Source organism: Schistocerca americana, chromosome 2, assembly GCF_021461395.2.
Source record: "Schistocerca americana isolate TAMUIC-IGC-003095 chromosome 2, iqSchAmer2.1, whole genome shotgun sequence".
Classification (NCBI taxonomy): Eukaryota; Metazoa; Arthropoda; class Insecta; order Orthoptera; family Acrididae; genus Schistocerca; species Schistocerca americana.
Window position 1 is genome coordinate 856,081,296 of NC_060120.1, and position 23,061 is coordinate 856,104,356.

Here is a 23,061-nt window from a genome sequence, read left to right on the forward strand (position 1 = left end):
ATGTACCGAATAAGGTTTCCTAACGAGCTCTATAGTGTTTTGTTTCGGATTCGACTTTACGACAGAACTGAACTGTGCAGTCATCAATACGTTGATGACTAATAGAGCCCGATGGGTGGTGTGTGAAGACTGATGGACTGTGACAGTACATTGTACAATTGAGTGTGTAGTGTATTTCACTGCTGACGGCATTCATGGAAGATGGATTTTATTTTACAGTATTAACTCTATTACGTGGGCTGCTGTAAATAATTTAGTAATACCTGACGAAGATAGAAGCTTTAACTGGCAGTAAACAGACTATTAGTTATCAATATCTCTTGGCACTTTAGAAATAAAATAATAAAGGAGAATAGTTAGAACATATAATAATAAAAGAAACAAATTTTCAGTACGAATATTTTGTGGATAAAGCCATCTAGATCTCTGAATAAAATATGTTTAGGCATCTACCACCATCAAATACGTGTATTTAAGACGAAAGGAACATAGTGGCTGGCACATACTATAAAGCACCAACTTCCAAAAATTTATGTAGTTTAAAAAATGTGTTAAAAGATTAACTCACGAAGAACTTTGAAGTTTCAAGACAAAGTACTGTGCTATTATTAAAATCTGTACGTAATAGTGGCGTCAGCTAACAAATGGAGTTCTAAAAATCATACACAGCTGTATGTTCTAGCCGTGCAACGATGTTGCCTTCAAATTGTACTTTTATTTTACTATTATTCTGCTTTTTTTCCAGTTACGAAAAAAAAGCTCCGTTCCTACTGGTTTCAGAAGGCTCAACGGTATCGACCCACCTCCATGTCATTCTCAGTCGATAGACGTCACTAGATGCGGATAAAGGGGGCCATGTGGTCAGCGCACTGCTCTCACGGCCATTGTCAGCTGTCGTGATCGGCGCCGCTATTTCTCAGTCAAGTAACTCCTGAATTGGTCTGACAAGAGCGGAGTGCACCCCACTTGCCAACAGGGTTCGGCAGAGTCGGACGGCCACTGTCCGAGTACTAGCCATGCCTGACAGCTCTTAATTTCGGTGATCCGACGGGAACCGGTGTATGCAAGGCCGTTGACAGTTACATAAAGACAAACGTGTTTTTAGTTACAAATTTACTCGATCAAAATATAATACCCAACTGAAATGAGTTTAACTGTATAGTAATGACATTAACTTCTCGTATGCGTATGGTAAGTATTCACTGGATAAGATGGAGCCGCCATCCTAAATATTTGAATTTAATAATCAAATTGTCTTATTTTTATAGCATATTTTTACATTTACATATTTGTAGACTTTGGAGATATTTTATTTTGTAAGATAGTCTTTTACTTATTATAACAGCAAATAATGGTGTTATAATCGCAACTTTCTTTCTAAATTTTCACGTGACATATTTGTAGCATATTTATGATTAAAATACGCCTGTTTTTAAAATGGAAACAATAGTGAAACAAAAGTAAAATACATCTGCATATAATTTTTGAACCAGTTGTTAGTTGACACCCCACCTTGACACCCCACCTTGTTTCTCAAGTTCAGCTAGTTTTTTTGAAAAAACCCTTCAAGATACATGGGGATTCAGAAGTGATGGCGAATATTCAGGGACATGACGGGAATGAGCAATCTAACCCAAAAAGTCAAGTAAATATGGGCTCTAAAACGCACAGCTTAAGAGCTATGAGCAATTCTTAATCTTTGATACTGTGAAATAAATCTCTTCTACCCATTTTTTTTTTTTTTTTTATTTTGCTTTCCATATTTTGGGACGTGGTAATGGGGACCAAAACAAGAAATGAACGTCCAGTAAACATGTGCTCTACAACAGATACTGTTATGCCTGAGCCAAGGTAGCCCCTGAAGGCCGGCAACCCATATTACACCACAGAGGACAAGGTTGTCTATGCCCATGGCGTACCAAAAGCACCATGGTAAACTCCGGCTATTTGCACACAAGACAAGGAAAACAGACATTCCGAGCACTACTTCCTGCAGGGGAACTCAAGCCACGGCCTGCAGGAAGTATCACTGCGCCAAAACCTGATTGGTTGGAGACGGCTATTTATGGGCTAGAACCAGCCCCGAAGTTGTTCACCTGTGCCATCGCCATCTTCAGTGTTTGTGTGTCGTTTCAAAAGTTTGCCGTGTGGATTATCGTCGAGTGTGAAGGGCTCCGTGTTTGTCTTTATGTGTCTACTGTTTTATTGCCCACCGTTCTGGAACTTATGTGTATTCTTACTGTTTTTTTCTCATTGTGTATTCTATGGCTGAAGAGCAGCGTAGAATGCTGCTGGCAGCCTGCCTGTTGTACGGGTTTTAAAATAACAAAAAACCCCGAAGTTCAGTTCACTCCGGCTGCCGACCTCGTGTATTTCGACCGATGAAAAAAACGCCTCTGAACACTATGGAACTTAACTTCTAAGGTCATCAGTCCCCTATAACTTAGAACTACTTAAACCTAACTAACCTAAGGACATCACACACATCCATGACCGAGGCAGGATTCGAACCTGCGACCGTAGCGGTCGCGCGGTTCCAGACTGTAGCGCCTAGAACCGCTCGGCCACCCCAGCAGGCTCGACCGCTGAAAATTACGTCTTCGTCTCTGAATTGGACTCTCACTAGTGTGTGTGTGTGTATGTGTATGTGTGTGTGTGTGTGTTACCACGAACCTTTGTGGAAAATTAGAAGTGAAGTTTTGTTTGCCTCAATTCTTTTGGTGTTCAGTCATCAACCTTGTAAACGCACAAAAATAAAAGTTGTGTTTGTGAAAAATTGTTAATTGTCAGTCACAACAGATATCGTAACATCTATGTGCAGCTGTTGATCTTTGTTACTCTGGAACACAACTCTTCTACTGATCAAGTCTCATAACTTCTAACGTATGCATTTTAGAGCGCATGGCCATTAGAAATTTTTTTTGTTTTGTTTTGGTCCATACTAGCACATCCCAGAATACGGTAAGGAAAGAGCTTGCAGTTAAGAGATTTGTTTCACAGTATCGAAGACCAAGAATTGCTCGTATTTGTTTTAGAACCCACATTTGATTGATTTTTTTTTTTGTTTCGAATGATCATTCCTGTCATATTCGTGAATATTGACATCACTTCCGAACTGTCATATCCGTGAATATTGGAGTCACTTCCGAAACACCATGTATATCTTAACTCATTAAACGCCTGTCAATACGTTCTTTTCTTCTTAACTGCAGATAGCTGATATTGACCGATGCAGAAACGAGGCAATAATAAACACATTTTATTTAGCTATCTGGGCTGCTTTAATCACATTTTTCTTCACAAATATGACTGCTTTTCAAACGGCTAGAGTGCAGCTCGTTGTAGTAGCGTCTCGGTGACATCACGTGCTCATGTCGTGAATCGCGTTCTGCTCGCAGGCTGCGAGTGCGTGCTGTTCACGAGCACGTTCGGCAAGGAGTTCGGAGTGTTCAGCAGCCCCGACTATCCGCGGCCCTACCCGGACGACATCGACTGCCTGCTCTACAGCTTCGTGGGTGGGCCTCACGACATCGTGCACGTCACCTTCGTCGACTTCGACGTGCAGAAGACGCATCTCGAGTAAGTACACACAACTTTCCATTTGCCGTTAGCCTTCTCGTTCCTCTCTGACACTTCCAGCACGAATATTTTCTCATTATTGCTACAGGATCCACGTGCTTTGGCGAGCCGTTCTAGCCAACAGTGTAGGATACGGAAGTTTGTCTCAGGGCAGCAGGAGCCTAAGTAACTAGAGACCATCCTCTTCTTCAGTGAGCCCTGCGATCACCTAATTACCAAGGTTTCTTTCTCTCAGCCGAAAACATTGCTACGAATGCGAAACGTTACGTGTCTAGTCTCCTTAGTGAGCACGCCAAGCTTCCATCACTTCCGGCAGTAGCGTTGCTGTAGAACAGTTTCAAAATGCCGTCTGTAGGTGATGTGGGTTATAAGCATCGTGCCGTATTGAATTTCTCATTGCAGCGAAAGAAACTGTGGGGAATATTCACAAACGCTTGTGCAAAGTATGTGGAGCATCAGAAGTAGAGTTAGTCGCTGGGAACAGAGAGGCAGGTCATAAAAGGGTGATTCGGCGGTGCTCCACGATTTGCAGTGGTCGGGGAGACCATCCACGGCTGTCACGCGTGACGCGCTGCAGCGAGCTGATGTTGTCATCCGCGACTACAGATGCATTACGATTTCGCAGTTGGCGCTGCATCTGTCGATCAGCAAAGGAAGTGTGGATGTAATTGTGCCACCAGGACAAGGATTGGTATTGACAGGGCATACACGCCCTTGTTTCGCGCTAGAAGAAGGCCATAGGACGGGATGCAGATTACGTGGAAAAATAGGTTGTATAGATAAAGCACATTTCTTTCGTGTGTGCGATTCTCATTATATTCAATAAATAATTGTTGAAGAAAAGAACGCGATGCATTACTTTCTGGGCGACCCTCGTAGTACCGCTGACTAGTTTTCCTTTAATGTGCATATTATGTAGTTATTTCTGCCTAATGTAAGCCGCTATGTCAAAATATAGTAAGTATAGAATTGACAACAAACTACAAAACTGTACCTGCGTACTATTCCTGCTTTACATTGTTCTCGTTACGTTGTATTATGTTTGTAGTTGATTGAAAACAGCATAATGCCGAAATTGCAATCTTAAAACGAAACTCTGACAGCTGAAACAATTTACTTCACATCGTTTCTTCTTATGGTGTTACGTCACATACAGTCTGTTCCAGCGCCGACTACCACTTCATTTTGAAAAGCTGCAAAGAAGAAGAAATAATGCGGTCACTGATAGTGACCGTGAGGTTTTGGGACGGGTATGGCAAGAAGTCCACAATGTTATTGAAGCTTGCCTTGTCAGAGACGGTGCCCATAGGAAGAAAATGTGTGTTTAACACTACTGGGGACGCTAGAAGTGTATATTTTCGTTATGTCCTGTAATTTCTGAAACCTCAACACGAAAAGCTCTGTATGTATTTATATTCTGTATGTTGTTAGGCTTTCACTTTAAAATTTTTAGTGATTGTGAACGTAGCTCTTAATATATTAGGATGATGGAGTATCTTGTCAGCCACACTATGCAATGCTTGCATAGTTTGACTTCTACTTCCATTTTCACAATTTTCATACTCATAACTGAATCTGCCCACACTTACTCATTAATCAGTTTGAATAGCTTCACGACTTATTTCGTAACTGATTTGCACACACTCAGTGTAGTTTTCGAATCACATTTCAATCTAAAAATGGTTGAAATGGGTCTGAAAACTATGGGACTTAACATCTGAGGTCATCAGTCCCCTAGAACTTAGAACTACTTAAACCTAACTAACCTAAGGACATCACACACATCCATGCCCGAGGCAGGATTCGAACCTGCAATCGTACCGGTCGCACGATTCCAGACTAAAGCGCCTACAACCACTCGACCACACTGGCTGTCTCATTTCGATCGGTTTTTGGCTATGGTGTCCCTTAAATTTTCACTTTTAAGTTACCTGTATATATACGACAATGACCTGTAGCAGAGCTATAAACTGGTTATCCAAATAATACATGCCAAGTGACCCAGATAATGTTTTTCGTCATTATATTTACAACATGTCACGGTCCTCTGACAACAAATCCTTTCAGAGGACAGTGAGGCCGCAAGTTCAATCTTTATTCAGGCTAATTTGAAAGTGTTTTATTAACAATTACGGCAATAAATATTAGCTGCTAATGACTCACCGACAATCTTTTCTTTCGATTTCTTCACACTTTTCAACCAGCCATTTCGTCTTATTGTTAGCTTCCCTGCACTTCCTGCTTATTTCATTCCTCAGTGAAACGGCTGCATGAAAAATGCGAACGTAAATAGTGGCAACTATTTATTCACAACCGATACAAAAGAGTTACATGTTTTCACCTGTTGCTGCCCTTCAAAGTAGTCACCAGCGTTGTGTAGAACCCGTTGCCAGCGATGTGGAAGACGAAGTATACCGTTAGCAGAGCCCGTTCCGTTGATGGTGCGCATGGAGCGGTCTACTGCCTGTCGAATCTCTGGAACAGTTCTGAAGCGAAGTGGTTCCTTCATCTTCGGAATCAAATTAAAGTCACAAGGACTTAAGTCCGGTGAGTATGGTGGGTTGTACACTACTTCCCAGTCACATCGACCGAACACAGCAGCCACAGCTTGCGCTGTATGCGGCCGCGCATTGTCGTGCAAAATGACGGGTGGGTTGCGCGGAGTGTCACCGCTTCCTTCGCAAATGTTGGTCGCAGCTGATGCTCCCCTTAAGTCCTTGTGACTTTGATTTGATTCTGAAGATGAAGGATGCACTTCGTGGCATTCACTTCACAACTGTTCCAGAGATTCGACAGGCAGTAGACCGATTCATTCGCACCATCAACAGAACAGGCTTTGCTAATGGTATACTACGCTTTCCGCATCTCTGGCTACGAGTTCTACACAACGCTGGTGACTACTTTGAATAACAGTAACAGGTGCAAACATGTAACTCTTTTGTGTCGGCTGTGAAAAAATAGTTGCCGCTATTTAAGTTCCTACCCTTGTGTTATCCACACAATGCCGAAGACTGCAAGAGCTGACAAGTGCCAGAATTATCGCACAATCAGCTTAACAGCTCATGCATCCAAGTTGACAAGAATAATACGCAGAACAATGGAAAAGAAAAATGACAATGTGTTACATGACGATCAGCTTGGCTTTAGGAAAGATAGAAGCACCAGAGAGGCAATTTTGTTGATAATGGATTCAAGACTATAGAAAACTCAAGACACATTCCTAGGATTTTTCGACCGGCGAAAACCGTTCGACAGTGTAAAATCGTGAAATATGTTCGAACTTCTGATAAAAATAGGGGTAACATACAGAGAGAGACGGGTAATATATGATACGTAAAAGAGCCAAGAGGGAATAATAAGAGTGGACGGCTAAGAAAGAAGCGCTCGGATTGTAGAGGATGTAAGAAGGGGATGTAGACTTTCACCCTTACTGTTCAATCTGTACATCGAAGAAACAGTTGTGGAAGTAAAAAAAAGCTTCTTAAGTGGAATTAAAATTCAAGGTGAAAGGATATTGATATCATTGATAAGATCGCTGACGACATTGCTATCCTGGTTAAAGTGAAGAAGAATTACACGATCTGCTGAACGGAATAAACCGTGTGAGGTTAGTGGCGTTGTCTAGGGCACCTTGCCACGGTTCGCGCGGCTCCCCCCGTCGGAGGTTCGAGTCCTCCCTCTGGCATTGGTGTGTGTGTTGTCCTTAGAGTAAGTTAGTTTGAGCTACATTAAGCAGCGTGTAAGCCTAGGGACCGATGACCTCAGCAGTTGGGTCCCATAGGAACTTATTTCCCAATTTCCAAACCGTGTGATGAGTACGGAATATGGGTTGAGAGAAATCGAAGAGAGACGAAAGTAATGAGAAGTAGTAGAAATGAGAACAGTGAGAATCTTAACATCAGGATAGATGGTCACAAAGCAGAAGGAATCCTGCGACCTAAACAGAAAAATAGCCAATGATGGACGGAGCAAAGAGGACATCGAAAGCAGATTAACACTGGAAAAAACGCCATTCCTGGCCAAGAGAAGTCAATCAAACATTGGCCTAAATTTGAGAAAGAAATTTCTGAGAATGTAAGCTTGGAGCACATCATTGTATAGTTATGAAACATGGACAGTGGGAAAACCGGAACAGAAGAGAATCAAAGCATTTGAGACGAGGCGCTACAGACGAACGTTTAAAATTAGGTGGCCTGGTATGATAAGGAATGGGCAGGTTCAGCGCAGAATCGGAGAGAAAAAGAATGTGGAAAACACTGACAAGGATAAGGGAATGAGTTCCATGATACTAGAGGGAACTGTAGAGGGCAAAAATTGTAGGGGAAGACAGAAATCGGAAGACGTCCGGCAAATAAATGAGGACGTCGGTTACAAGTGATACTCTTAAACGAAGAGCTTGACATAGGAGAGAAATTCGTGGAGGGCCGCATCAAACCAGCCAGACGCCTGATGACTCAGAAAAAAATATAAATAAAAGAGAAAGAAAATAAAAGAAAAAAAATTACTCACCAGGTGCACGAGGAGGGCAACAGAAAACGAGTGTCCTAGAGGAGCAGAGAAAAACCTTCTCTGGGACGTACGTACTACACCTAAAGAGGACGTCGTCGACATTAAAGAAATTTTCGAAACAAACCATTGACTTGTACCATGAGCACCTAACGAAAAATGGTGCGCCACGGTGATCACAAAGGTTCGAACCATCAACTCTTTGGGAGTTATAAACTGTACAGGACTTTCGGCAAAGTATCCGCTCTTAATGAAAGCTTTGCTGTAACGTGATGATGAGAGCTGATGGAATGTGATAGCATGTAAAGAGGCTGAATTTGTCCAGCGGTTCCAGATGGTTTGAAATATAATGTCACATAGTTGCCGGCCGAAGTGGCCGTGTGGTTAAAGGCGCTGCAGTCTGGAACCGCAAGACCGCTACGGTCACAGGTTCGAATCCTGCCTCGGGCATGGATGTTAGTGATGTCCTTAGGTTAGTTAGGTTTAACTAGTTCTAAGTTCTAGGGGACTAATGACCTCAGCAGTTGAGTCCCATAGTGCTCAGAACCATTTGAACCATTTTGTCACATAGTTCTCACCAAGGATAGTTTGGTTTAAAAGAGTATGATTTGTATACGCTGACCTGGAATCATGCAAACGCAAGTTACTTTGTCCAGCTGTTGGCCAAAAGCACTCTCGTACCATAACTGTAGTTCTCTTACCCCCATTTATCCAAACTTGCTTGCTGTGACGTTAATATTCCCTGCTGCTCTTGCAAAATCACGCCCACGAGATACAACCTAAGGGGCAGAGTACTGATTACAGCTTCTGGCAGCACAATAAATAAATTTCCAGCCAATTTACCATACAGATTAGCAGTCTGTACTGTTGTACACGAAAACGTTAAGGCAGTAACGTTAGCTGATCTTGATACAACTCTCTCGGTACGGTACCTCTAATTTCCAGGGTTCCTTTAATATGCATTTTCTCTCCCAATCCTCACTGGTCGAAGTTGAAAACAAGTTCCTTACTGTAGATGGAAAGTTTGTTTATATTATCTGTAAATTTTCGAGTCGATTGTACAGTTTGTAGTGCATCGTCAAGTTGACGCTTTGTCTAAAATTACATTTCCCTTGCGTCTTCCAATTCTGTAGCTCTATTTCAAGTTACACAACCATTTACTGCTTCCTCTGAAATCACTGTAATCTATATCGCGTGACATTTGGTCTACATTACGTAGTGAATGACTCTCGTGCACATACCGTAAATAGTATCGTGCATTCTTGAAACTCTCAAACACCAGTTTTTGCAGCAAATATGCCTTGTCCTCCCCTGAATATCTGTAGATTTTCTTATGCACTACACAGTCATACTGCTGCGGACTTATTCGAAGTCTCTTCATAATTGTTTTCCTACTTAACTTCTTCCATATACGTAATTACGCCGGCCGCGGTGGTCTAGCGGTTCTGGCGCTGCAGTCCGGAACCGCGGGACTGCTACGGTCGCAGGTTCGAATCCTGCCTCGGGCATGGGTGTGTGTGATGTCCTTAGGTTAGTTAGGGTTAAGTAGTTCTAAGTTCTAGGGGACTTATGACCTAAGATGTTGAGTCCCATAGTGCTCAGAGCCATTTGAACCATTTGAACGTAATTACGAGTATATTTAGTTCCCGCTCTTTGGACAACGATCGTCCTTTAGTACGTTTCACTGGAGACGGTATTTGTGGGTACGTGTCCGACAAGGATGATAAACTACATGACTTGATACCTGTTTCAGTATCACTTTCAGTTGTTTAGCACGCATCGACACAATTGTGTTTCTACGTACATTGAACGCACAGTCGAGCGCATACGACACCACACAACCCGCTGACTCGTGTTGCAAAGACGCTAATATTTCACTTGCCACTTCTTTCTCACTCTGCGAAATTCCTTGGACTTTTACATACATAATGCAATGTTTGCTTTGTTTATCATTGCCGTTGCTCTGCTTTGTATCAACTCCACAAGCACTGTAGCACTACTCAGAGTTACTCGGCGACTAAGCAGTTGAACTACGCTCCTTAGCGTCCTGCTGTGCTCGCCATTGGATACCTCCATTCCACCCCCCCCCCTTGCCATTAGCAGCCAATATTGTGTCTGCTTGCTAGACAATATGTGGGGTATCAAATGCTGTAAACACCATTAGCTTTTTGCGACCTTGCGATCAAGGAGTTCCTTGTGAAACGCCAAGTCTTCAGTTAAAAGGAGCTTCATATTTTATGAATGACAGTCCATCGGTTGTTTGGACATTTTGTAATTTCCTATGAGTAATTGGGTGGCTTTTTGTCGCAGCTTGATGAATCACTCGCACCTGATGTAGCTTATGTTGCTAATAGAAAAGAAATTGGAGTGCTAGTGAAAGACAAATTACAGTGCTATAAATTAGAAGCATATTGTGACACTCTGCTCCAATATCAGTTCATGTTGAAATTCCTCTGCAATGTTTGAATTATATCACACACGCATTGTCAATAACATTACGTATGAAAACGTTGAAATTGATCATTCAATGTGAGCAAAATTATTCACTTAAGGTAGTTCTCCTCAACAACAGACCAGCAGTAGCTGCTAATTTGATTTGAAACTGAACGCGCTGTTCGCAGTAACGTAAAGGAGTTGAAGGTATCCCACAAAATCCGCTAACTGATCATCCTAGAAGAGCTAGAGATTTTCAGATACTAAATTACTCAACCACATCATATACACAACGAAAAGACAGATGGACAATGCAATGTTCATCTCAATACATTCAAGAAAATAACGAATTCCACCCATAGTACGCTCATATTTCACAACTTTTTGATAAAAACATATACATATGAAACACACAGCGCATAATTACGGATATCTCTAGGAAAATTATTTTCATTGGCAGTAATCTTCCATCTCGAATAATAGACACTGGGTGTGGATCAATGGCAGAGTACAACTCCACCAGTTGGATGCGTCTTCGGCGGTAGACTTGGGTGTCCCTAACCTCTCTCTTTTACCCAACTAGGGAAAGGGGACCTACAGTTTAACGTGGAATTGGAAGTACGTATCATTTCTGGCGATCTTGTCATCTTTGACAGACCGAAAACTTCAGTGGTCCTATCGGGATTCGATCGTGTGATCTCTCGGTTTCTAGCCAAGCCCTTTACCACTACTTTTTAATTATTAATAATACTTGTTTACACTTTAGGATAGATACTGTTACTTCATACAGCTCTTACAGACACAGGAAACCAAACCATACAGCAACAGGTCAGTTGCTTACTTTTACGACTCATCTGGAATAAGGACCACAAAAATGTACCATAAGGTCTATGGCCAAACATTTGGACCCCGCGCAGCATTTCTATATGGCCACTACTCTAATAAATATTTTTAAGGAAAGTTACTGATGTCATCTTTAGTAATTTTAATGCATTGTCTGTAAGTACATAACAATATGGTTTTGAGAACATTCAATACGTTTCTGGAATGAACAAAAAAGTGAAGGCCATTGAAATTTTTAAGTACTCTTCTAGTATATTAATGACGCTTGCGAACTGTATAAAGAACAGATTCAGCTTTCATAAACAATAAAACAGAAAAAGAAGTCCTTTAACTCAGTGTGATATTTGTGAAACAGTTCATTACCTACACATTTGTTATGGAAGTTGTCACATTAAATGGTAAAGGTGCCCCCATCTTTCACATACCTACTTGAATTCCACTTCTCTCGGAGTATAATAAAAGTCATTTCAAGATCGTCCATATCGTTATGCGTCAGAGTACTATTAATTTATTTTCACAGTCGAAGTTCGGCACCATCCGATGAGTCCGATGGTTGGTCTGCTCAGTGTTTTGCTCGCCAGTCTTTTCGTGCAGCTGATACATTTCTTTCACGTGCATCACAGAGGTTGATGCAATTGTATTGCCATTATTTTCCCTTTTATGTTTTTTTATAATATTCGCGTTTAGAATTTGGATGTCTCGTCTTTCTTCGCAGATTGTCGTATCTGTTTTGAGCAAGACACTGTTGTCGGTTTGTTTTTGTACAATGAAAATTTGGAATTTTTTTGGAAATTTGTGGTAAGTTCTTATGGAACCAAATTGCTGAGGTCATCGGTCCCTAGGTTTACACACTACTTAATCTAACTTAAACTAACTTACGCTAAGCACAACACACACACACATGCCCGAGGGAGGACTCGAACCTCCGACGGGGTGAGCCGTGCAAACCGTGGCAAGGCCCCTAGACCTCGCGGCTACAAAGCGCGGAAAAGATTTTGATGACTTTCGCAGTGTAGAAGAGCTTTGGTATCGCTTCTACTTCTCACGGATATTGCAAGCATGATGCCTCCATCGGCTATAGATTCGACGTTGCCTTTGTTTTCTACATGTCCAGAAAAGGTAGTTTCACTGTCTTTTATTGTTCTTTGGAGTTGGTTGCTGGCATCTCCATATCCTCTTCTACTTCCACAGGCGCATTGTGACGTTCCAGATCCTGTACATTGGCAGTGGCGATTGAGTTACTTCGATTGTCTACTACGCCGTTCTCCATTCCGTTCCGTTGCCCTGTCGCGGCAGTTTCATTAAAGCTTACTGCCATCTACACATCCTCTTCAACTTCCATAGGCTCGTTCTGGAGTTCCTCATCATGTTTGTGTTTTCAATGACGCTGATATCATCCTCAGCGATTGATTCACTCTCCACTCGGTTCCCTTGCTGGCCGTAGACGGGCTCTAAAACTTCCTCACCCACGTTTCCCCCAGAGCAAGATTCTGGTGCACCCAAAGCGGGGTCATTCCACCCTGACAAAACTGTTGCTCCTGGCTTACTTTTTTCCACACTCAATAGTACAGGGCGTCTACGGTCACAAGTTTTCCTCGGGAGTTCAGCAGAATTGCATACGAAGCATGTACAGGACTTGTTTTCACAAACAACACGACTCTATTACCACATACACTCACATAAGGGGTTATGTGTTTTGTAATTTTACTTTAGCTGTTCGATTTCCACTGAATATATCATGCCAAAAGTTTTCTTGCCACACTCCTTCTCTGATACTATAAACTGTCCCATAGAAACTGGTAGCATGTCTGTGAACTTTTCGAGCAGCACTTTGAACAGTAAATTGCAGACTATCACAGATCACTAGCCATGACCTCTATATGTTATTGAAACTATGCTGACAAAACTATAGTTATGCTGAAATTTTAACGCTACCATGGCGGTTTGTGACTAATTGCTCCAAACGTCGTTAGTTGCACATATTACGCTGTTCGCAGCACTCTCAGTCTGAATGCCTAACATTAACGCGTCCGCCGCTGTGGGCGTGTATGCACGGTCCTCAGGTGTGGTGGACGTGTACATGGGTGCAGCTGGAGTTTTCCTACAGTGCTATGGACATATGAATACGTCCTGAGCTGCCGAAGTGTCACTGCTGCAGAGCAGTTACGCCCATATCTCGGTGAAAGATAGTTTCAGCTATCCATCATATAACATATGTGCCAAATTGCGCGCTATCATTTGCAAAAGTACCTCGTCTCGATATGCCCAATCGTTTATGAGGTATGATTATTCTGACCAAATGATTCACGATGTGCGAGGACGTGAAAGGGCGCGTCGCGCGCGACCGATCTTCAGATATAGATCCCAGTAACTCGATAAATAATGAAATATCCTTCTGCTATCAATATTAAATAAAATTTCTATAATTTATGTACATTTTATTCACTGCAATGCATGAGCTAAAATTAGCTATGCGCAAACTTTACGCAATGCGTTTTTACCTGCGCAGAACCTTTAATATTTCGCGCAATGTTTTAGTTAATTTGACGTATAATAGTAAGTGTGGCACATAACGAAATGAAATTGATTTCTTTATCAAGGGAAGATGTCAGACTGTAAGATGTGCTAAAATACTATTTTTTCACCCAATAGTTATCTTAAAAAGGGATGGTAAGTATTTCATAACAGGCAGTAAGTGCGCATGGATGAAACTGAGTGCCTCACTTCCTACCGTTCTTGGGTCATAAAACCCAATGACTAGAGAATGAAACGAGGTAGCGTTGTGCTCTAAGTTTTAAATAAAATTTAGATACTTTACACACGTTTCATTCACTACAATTTATTAGCTAAAATTAATCGCACGCACAGTTGTCACCTCGGCGATTATTTTCAAATTTCGCGCAATGTTTTACTAAATGTGATACAAAGCAGTAAGTACCACGGATAACAAAAAGAAAATCAACATTTTATCGATTGAAGATACAAGAGTGCAAGATGTGCAAAAACATTTTTTTTTTACCAAGTGGTTTTAGAACAGACGGATGGTAAGTATTTCAGATACTGGCTTGTAAGGCGTATCCAAGAGCAGATAGACACTCAAATCACAATATAGTAGTAGTGATGAAGAGTAGAAAGAAGTGGGATACAGAAGGACAAGGGAATGGCGAGATACTCTTGAAGCTCTCGAAGGCTATAGGTAGAGCAATATAGCTCAGAAGGCAGCATAGTTGAAGAGGAATGGACATCTCAAAAAGGGAAATCATAGAAGATGGAAGGAAAAACAAAGGTACAAAGTAGGTAACTGCGAAGAAACCATGGGTAACAGAGGAAATACTTCAGTTGATCGATGAAACAAGAAAGTACAAAAACGTCCAGGGAAATTTAGCAGTATGGAAATACAAGCCGCTGAGCAATGAAATAAATAGGAAGTGCATGGAAGCTGAGACGAAATGGCTGCAAGAAAAATGTGAATAAACCGAAAAGAAATGATCATTGGAAGGACAGACTGAGCATACAGGAAAGTCAAAGCAACCTTCACTGACAATAAAAGAAAGGGTGGTAACATTAAGAGAGAAACGGGAACTCTACTGTTAAATGCAGAGAAAATAGCGGATAGGTGGAAATAATACATTCAAAGCCTCTATGAGGACGAAGATACATCTGATGAGATAGAAGAAGAAACAGAAGTCGATTTAGGAGAGCTAGGGGACCCAGTATTAGAATCAGAATTTAAAGGAGCTTTGGAGAACTTAAGCTCAAATAAGGCAGAAGGGATTGATGACATTCCCTCATAATTTCTAAACGCACTGCGTGAAATGGCAACAAATGTGTGTTAAATGAATGAGTATGGCGATATACCATCCGGTTTTCGCAAAAATGTCATCCACTTAATTCCAAAGACTGTAAGAGCTGACAAGTGCGAGAATCATCGCAAAATCAGCTTAACAGCTCGTGCAGACAAGTTGATGACAAGAATAATATACAGATGAATGGAGAAGAAAATTGAGGATGTGCTACGGGACGATGAGCTTGGCTTTAGGAAAGGTAAAGTCACGAGAGAGGCAATTCTGACGTTGAGGTTGATAATTATGAATTCCATTGAAATGGAAATAAGACTAGAAAAATTAAGATATGTTCATAGCATTTGTCGATCTGGAAAAAGGGTTCGATAATGTAAAATGGTGCAAGATGTTCTGAGAAAAATAGGGGTAAGCTATGGGTAAGGAAGGGTAATATACAATATGTGCAAGACCCAAGAGGGAATAATTAGAATGGACGACCAAGAACGAAGTGCTCGGATTAAAAAGATGTAAGATATGGCTTTAGTCTTTCGCCCCTACTGTTCAATCTGTACATTGAATAAGCAATTATGGAAATGAAAGAAAGGTTCGTGAGTGGAATTAATAATCAAGGTGAAAGGATATCAATGATACAATTGCTGATGACGTTACTATTCTGAGGGAAAGTGAAGAAGAATTAGATGATCTGCTGAATAGAATGAACAGTCTAATGAGTACAGAGTATGGACTGAGAGTAAATCGAAGAAAGACGAAAGTAATGAGAAGTAACAGAAATGAGAACAACGAGAAACTTAACATTAGAATTGATGGTCACAAAGTACATGAAGTTAAGGAATTCTGCCACCTAGGGATTAAAATAACCAATGATGGAGAGAGCAAGAAGTAGATCAAAATCAGACTATCAATGGCAAAAAGGGCATTCCTAGCCAAAAGAAGTCTACTAGTATCAAACATAGGCGTTAATTTCAAGACGAAATTTCTGAGAACGTAAGTCTGGAGTACAGTATTGTATAGTAGTGAAACATGGACTATGAGAAAACCGGACCAGAAGAGAATCGAAGTATTTGACATGTGGTGCTGCAGACGAATGTTGAAAATTAGTTGGACTAATAAGTTTAGGAAGGAGGTGGTTCTGCGCAGAATCGATAAGGAACATGTGAAAACATGGATAAGGAGAAGGGACAGGATAATAAGACTTCTGTTAAGACATGAGGGAATGACTTCCATGGTACTAGATTGAGCTGTAGAGAGCAAAAACTGTGGAGGAAAACAGAGATTGGAATACATCCAGCAAATAATTGAGGTCGTACGTTGCAAGTGCTACTCTGAAAATTGAAAATTTGTGGTAAGTTTCTGTGGGACCAAACTGCTGAGGTCATCGGTCCCTAAACTTACACGCTACTTAATCTAACATAAACTTACTTTGAGGACAACATACACACCCAAACCCGAGGGAGGACTCGAACTTGGGACGGGGGTAGCCACGCGAACCGTGGCAAGAAGCCTAAGACCGCATGGCTACCCCTTGCGGCATGTGCTACTCTGAGATGAAGATGTTGGCACAGGAGAGGAATTCGTGGTGGGCCGCATCAAACCAAACTGATGACCGCCCCCCCCCCCCCAAAAAAAAAGAGGATTTCATATCGGCCGTGTCTCTCCACAGGCACCAGCATTTGGCGAGGAGTACAGCCATAACAAAAGCTGCCTCAGCACGGAACGCCAAGAGCACGTCTGTAGCAGCGAAAGGTTTAAGCTTTCATTTACAAACAGCGGGAGAGAGAGACCGTTCGCTGATTCATTCACAACTAAAATTCAGGGTTTCTCCCCTCGATAAAAGACGTTACTGACAGTCGAGCTGATAAGTCCGTGAAGCACAAAAGGCGCTCCGCAGTAAAGAAGTGCCCCGCTGCACACAGCCGCAATGTACTTCAGCAAGCCACTGCGGCAAAAACACCGTCGACCGCCAGAGCACCACGCCCGCCTAGTATATACAGTGTTCTACATTACAGTTGAGAACTACTTTAACTGAACGTCTTTGAACATATGGCATGTTTAATTTTTAGGTTTTATACATCAGTTCTTTGACTCTATTTTTATAACGGATATTTTAAAAAATGAAGTTTTCTCATGGTCACCAATGAAGCAAATCTCCCAGTTCATACATATCACATAGCACTGGAGTTTCTTTTTTTAAATTAGTGTCGATTATTTTCCCTTTGTACAACAAAATAACCTCTCTCAGGTGCGACTGCATTACGAGGTCTAATAGCTTCAAGGAATATTTAAGGATGGCTCACACAAATATACTGCAACCAAGCTCCTTCTGCTTTTTCACAGTTTACCACTACTGAACTGAAGCCTGTCTGCTGCCTTACCTGCTGTAATCTCTTTGTAATCATGCTATTCAATATACCTATACCCAGTTCTTTGTATTATCTGATTCCAGTTGTGACTTATTGACAGTATACTACATTTTTCCTTTTTCTGATGTCCACAATTTCATATTTCTGAATATGTATTCAGGTTAGTAATTTCTGCATCACGTTGGAATCTGACAATTATTGTATATCCTTTTTACGTTATACATTATTATAAGTAACTGAATAATCTAGAAATTGACAGCAATGGTCTCAACATGTTTCTCTAGCACATGTTGCAAGTAGTCTATTAATAAAGGTGAATGTCCTGCCAGGGTGAAATAAATGAAACATATCTCTTACTATGAGAGGAGAAACCACGTCAGCTGTTACTTGATTCTGTTAATGATTCGCCTGCTGCTGTGGCCGAGCTATTCTAGGCGCGTCAGTCCGGAACCGCGCTGCTGCTACGGTCGTAGGTTCGAATCCTGCCTCGGGCATGGATGTGTGTTATGTCCTTAAGTTAGTTAGGTTTAAGTAGATCTAAGTCTAGGGGACTGATCACCTCAGATGTCAAGTCCCATAGTGCTTAGAGCCATTTGAATCATTTTTGTTAATGATTCAATACAAGGGTCGCCAGATGCCTGAGCATGGACCAGTATTAGAAAAACAGGACTTAAGCCGCCTTACGGTCACTGAAATAAATCCATCGTGAAGGTTAAAAATTTGAGCCCGACGGGCAATCGAACGCAGATACTCCGCATCTCTAGAATGGTGGCCTTAACCGCCTTTTTTTGTTATTAACGAACCCAGGATCTCGTGATTACTTTTATATTTTCATAGTTTGATCAGGATTCGAAACTGGGTCTCCTTCTTACTTAAAAAAAGCAGGGAATCGTTCCTGGAGCAAAGTGGGCAGAGTTCATTAACCGATGCCTGGCCACGACGTCTCCGTCGACAAACGGGAAAATGTAGGCGTGGCAAATGGCCGCAGGAGAGTATTCATTTATTTTATTCATTTATTTACTGCCAAAAATAAAACCGCCTTTTCCATGACATGTCCCTGTTGCCAAGATTTTAGAACAAGAAGAAGAAGAAGAAGGGATACGCACTGCTTGCATGAATGAAAAAAAAAGTAACACTTATGGATTACGCACATGCAGCGTCGATACTCCACGGACGCACAATCCCATCTTCGTGTTATGTTCTCTCGTAATGTCGTGTACGTAGCTTTATCTGCTCAATCTCCTACGTGAGAATGTATCAAGTTTCTCTCATCCCATGAGTGATCTAGTTACGAGGCGGATCGTGGAAGATGCTCAGCAAGAAATTCAAGAAGTATTGACTGTACTTAGGATTCTTCACAGCAGCACAATGAAGATCGGTTAAAAAGTTCCAAAAATCCATGCGTTCTGCGACACCACATCAAACAAACAACGAATCGCGTGGCTTCTGACCACATGACGGTGTTGTGTTTCGTTCTCGGGTAATGAACAGCTTCTGGACAGAGGAGGTAACGTGAATTGACATAAGCGGGCGACGTCCGTATTAAGAGAGCCAAAATTTGACGCATGAAATACCACATCCTGAACGTTGCAGTTCACACATAAAGACGAATCGGAAAGATGGATCCTTTGGTTTCTCTCTCGAGTAACCTGTTTTTTTTTTTTTTTTTTTTCACCGTCCCGTACAAAGTGTAACATAAGTCTGAACCTAGCGTCACTGCGTTGAGAGTGCGCCATACGTCTTCCAATGCTCGACAGCATGTATCAGTTCGACGACATTGGGCAACCAAGGGAGAAGTAGGGTACGATAGATGTCACTGACCGTTGGTAAGCGAGAGACAGGGAGAAGGTAGCTACAAGACAGATAAAATCTCTCAAAGTACGAAATGGGCACCTGTATCTCAGTAAGAGCCACCGGAGGGTTAAGGAAAGAGGGTGCCAGACCCTCCATCGGTAAGCCCGTAAGGTTGGTGGACCATAGCCGCCAAAGCTTGAGGTGCATACCGACGTGTAGGGACAGTGCTCAATCATGAACACTGATAAAGCCAAGTCCGCAGCGTTCTTTAGGAAGATTGAAGGAGAAATAACGAAACTTTAATATCATTCCCTCGCTGACACCCGTTGTCCTCCGATTGTAATGGTACAGTTGTCAGCAGCGTGGTCTGTAAATGCTGCTGGCCACAGCTCGGTTGCTGACAGAGCAGGAAGTAAATATCCTGTCAGGTCTGCTAGACGAAACTTCGTGACATGGGTGAACCCCGGTCTATCAGCATAGATGAGTCCCAAGAGTCTACCAAACCGAACTCGCGAGTGACAGCGCAGAGTGCTGGACATGGAGAATATGGTGAGGAATTTGGTCCTTATGAGATTGTTTACACTTAAGATCGCCCCCGATCACCATATCATCTACCGTGCCTTGGCTTAATTGCATTAATTACTCAATAAAGAATAGTGATCATTCATGCCTCTTGCTGGCACCGGACGGTGTGTAAAGATTGACGAGGAGTACTCTGAACCATACGCGCTGTGCCCCTTCCTCGTCGTGTTGATGCTGTCCGACACGGCGTGTAGGTCGACAGCGTCTTGTATTGTAGTGTGCATATTTTTTTTTTTTTGAGGTCTACCACCCTGGTTCTAGTGTTTCCTTCGGCCTTGGGTGTTTTCTGAAGACGTAGTGCTGTCTGTCTCTTCGCCCTTGCCTAAATAGTCCGTCGTTGTAGCGGTGATCGGACGTTAAGTGGATTGGTTAGTCGGTCTGTCGGAGCTTAAGCTGCCCCTAGTTTGAGTTGTCATCCTGTTATTTGAGTACAGCTCTAGGCTGTCTGTCTCACCTTACCTTATGTTTGAGTTACCTTGCCAGGCCGACCCTTGGAACACTTGCTGAAAGCGGCTTGTCCTGATTCCTTAGATTGTGATGTTTGTTTTAAGGATATTTGTAATTTTCTAATTATGGTTTGTGGCCTTCAGCCGAGCAATAATATCACTTCTTTCATAATAAGGCCTTCAGCAGTGTTAGAACATTTTTTTTCTTTAAAGCAAACTTGTTTTAAAAGCAAGGTAGTTGTTGAGAAGTGTGCTATGTGGAATTCTTTTTTTCTGACTTCTAATTCAGGCCTTCAGCCGTTTCTTATTTGAGGTTATTGTTGGTGGCCATCGGCACTAAAATTGTGGAATAGTTTTCCGCGATAAGGCCGTCAGCCGTCATACAGTCAATTGTGTTTTTTAAAAAGATTGAAAACTTTAATTTCTTTAAATAATGTTTACGTATTTGTTGTGCAACTGAGAGTAACTGATTACGGCCCCATCTACAATCGTAACCTTATCCTGCCCCATCCTGAGAAACCAGCGCTCATGTGTGCCACGTATCAATGACAACTTCGCACGCGACCGGATGGTACCGATGTTGATGGTCGCGAAACGAAATGGTTGTCGTTCGCCCTCTAAGGCATTGGCAGTGATGACGACTTTTGTCACCCCAACGTCACCCTGTTGTCTCTGTTATCATGCTGCCCACAGGAATTGGGGGGTGGGGGAAAGAGTGTGTATTTCCCCTCTTTCGCGACGGCTGTACCCATCAGAGAAGTCGTCTTCCACGTCGTCCGCCCACAAGTCACTGGTGAGAGGCTGCCATTGTGTTACAACGGCTACCAAAGACGCCCTTGTCGTGGTTCCTCGCAAATGCGACGGTCTTCCCCCTCCAACTCCGAACGGGTATCTAGGATAGGAAGAATCCATCTTCTCAGTTCCTAAAAGTGGGAGAAGCATCAGTCGATGCCTTGGTTACAGGTGCATCCAAGACACAGACGCAATCAGTACGATACACACAATCGCAAGAAACTAGTCAGACGACGCCCGTCGGAGTAGGGGACGAGCATTCCATCCGTCTGTGTCAGAATGGAATGTGTGTTTGTGTGTGTAGATCCGACTCCTCTGTGCCTTCCGAGAGGAAAGCGTGGCTTGGCACTACTCGTGGATCGATATACTTCTGCTCTATGTACTGTGGCAATTGCTCTTCAGGATTATCTGGTGACTGCGGCGAGCGGGTGGTATGTGCCTCGACAATAACGTGTCCGTCTGTCTGCGGTGGTAACCCGTCTCGATCCCCACCACATGACATCGTAGGTGCCGTCACATACGCATAAGTAATTGATAGAATCGAAAGAGGAACATGTTGAACAGCTTTGTCTGATGGGTGATTACCGAATATGACACCCCTGTACACATCCTGAGCGTGTAAGCGGTTGTCCATCGTACTGAATCGGCTTATACATCAAAAAGTAGCTCGAAAACCTCACGCATAGGCCTTACTCCTAGGCCTGCATGTTCAATGGTAGCAGCGCCGATAGATCCATCTGAGTTCCTTAACTGGAGCTTTCCGGCAGCACTGGTAACCACGTCCGTGCACACTTCTTCGTTAATCATCTTAACATTGACGACACAGGCCGTGTTTGAAAAGTTAATACCAATGATGTCCTGTGGATCCAGATGCAGTTCCTCATGCAAGACGTTTTCTGTTTCATATGCTCGCAGTCGTGGTTATTGTGCTCGGAACGCAATCTTGATAGTGTTCTTCCCATAGGAGTTCGCCATGTTGCTTCAGTGAACTTGTAGTAAGTGACTCGCTCTCGCGGGAAGTAAACAAACTCACTTCCGCCACTGGGTCAGCCGGACACTAGGAACACGTTCTCGCCGCTCCGTCACTGACGGCCAACGGTCTCGTCCATCCGAACGCGCTTCAGAGAGCACCAAAATTGTCAGCCTGTCACACGTACGTAGTCTCCCCTTCCCATAGGTCCACTGCTCGTAGCAATCTTTAAGTCCCGCAAGGTTTCAGAAGATACCTTGCGTCGTCACTGAAAGTACCTACAGCCGTCTTGTATCACATATTTATTGAAATATGGTCTACGTCCGTAAAGACGACTTGCATCACGAAATTTTCTTTCTCATGAGAAACAATGTTCCTCACATGTAAGTGTTGCTGGTGGCCTTGGTTAAACTATATTAAAGTGACGTGGGGTTAAGCAACTACTGAAATGACATCAATAGGAATTCGATTACTGCAAATTTATTTCACAAAGATTTACACACACGAGGAACAATAAACAGGAAGAAAGTCTTCATACAAAATAACAAGAAACACAAGTATTAAACTGTCGCAGATACAAGAAATACACGTACCTGGCCCCTCAAGGTATTGGGAAACACTGTACAAATGAGGCGTTACCCCCAGAAATCACGACTGAATTGACTTCAAATGATGTGCAAATAATTGACCGTGATACTAAAGGGAGGTTAGACACGCACCAGAATTACTACGTGCACTGGTCAGGTTAAGTAGTAAATCATGGTAATTTAAAGATTCACTGCAACAAACACTGCCGTGCGGAGTGGATGCGTGGTTTGAGGCGCAATATCACGGATTGCGTGGCCCCTCCCGCCGGATGTTCGGTCCTCCCCAGGGCATGGGTGTGTTTGTTGTTCTTAGCATAAGTTAGTTTAAGTAGTGTGTAAGTCTAGGGACCGATGGCCTCAGCAATT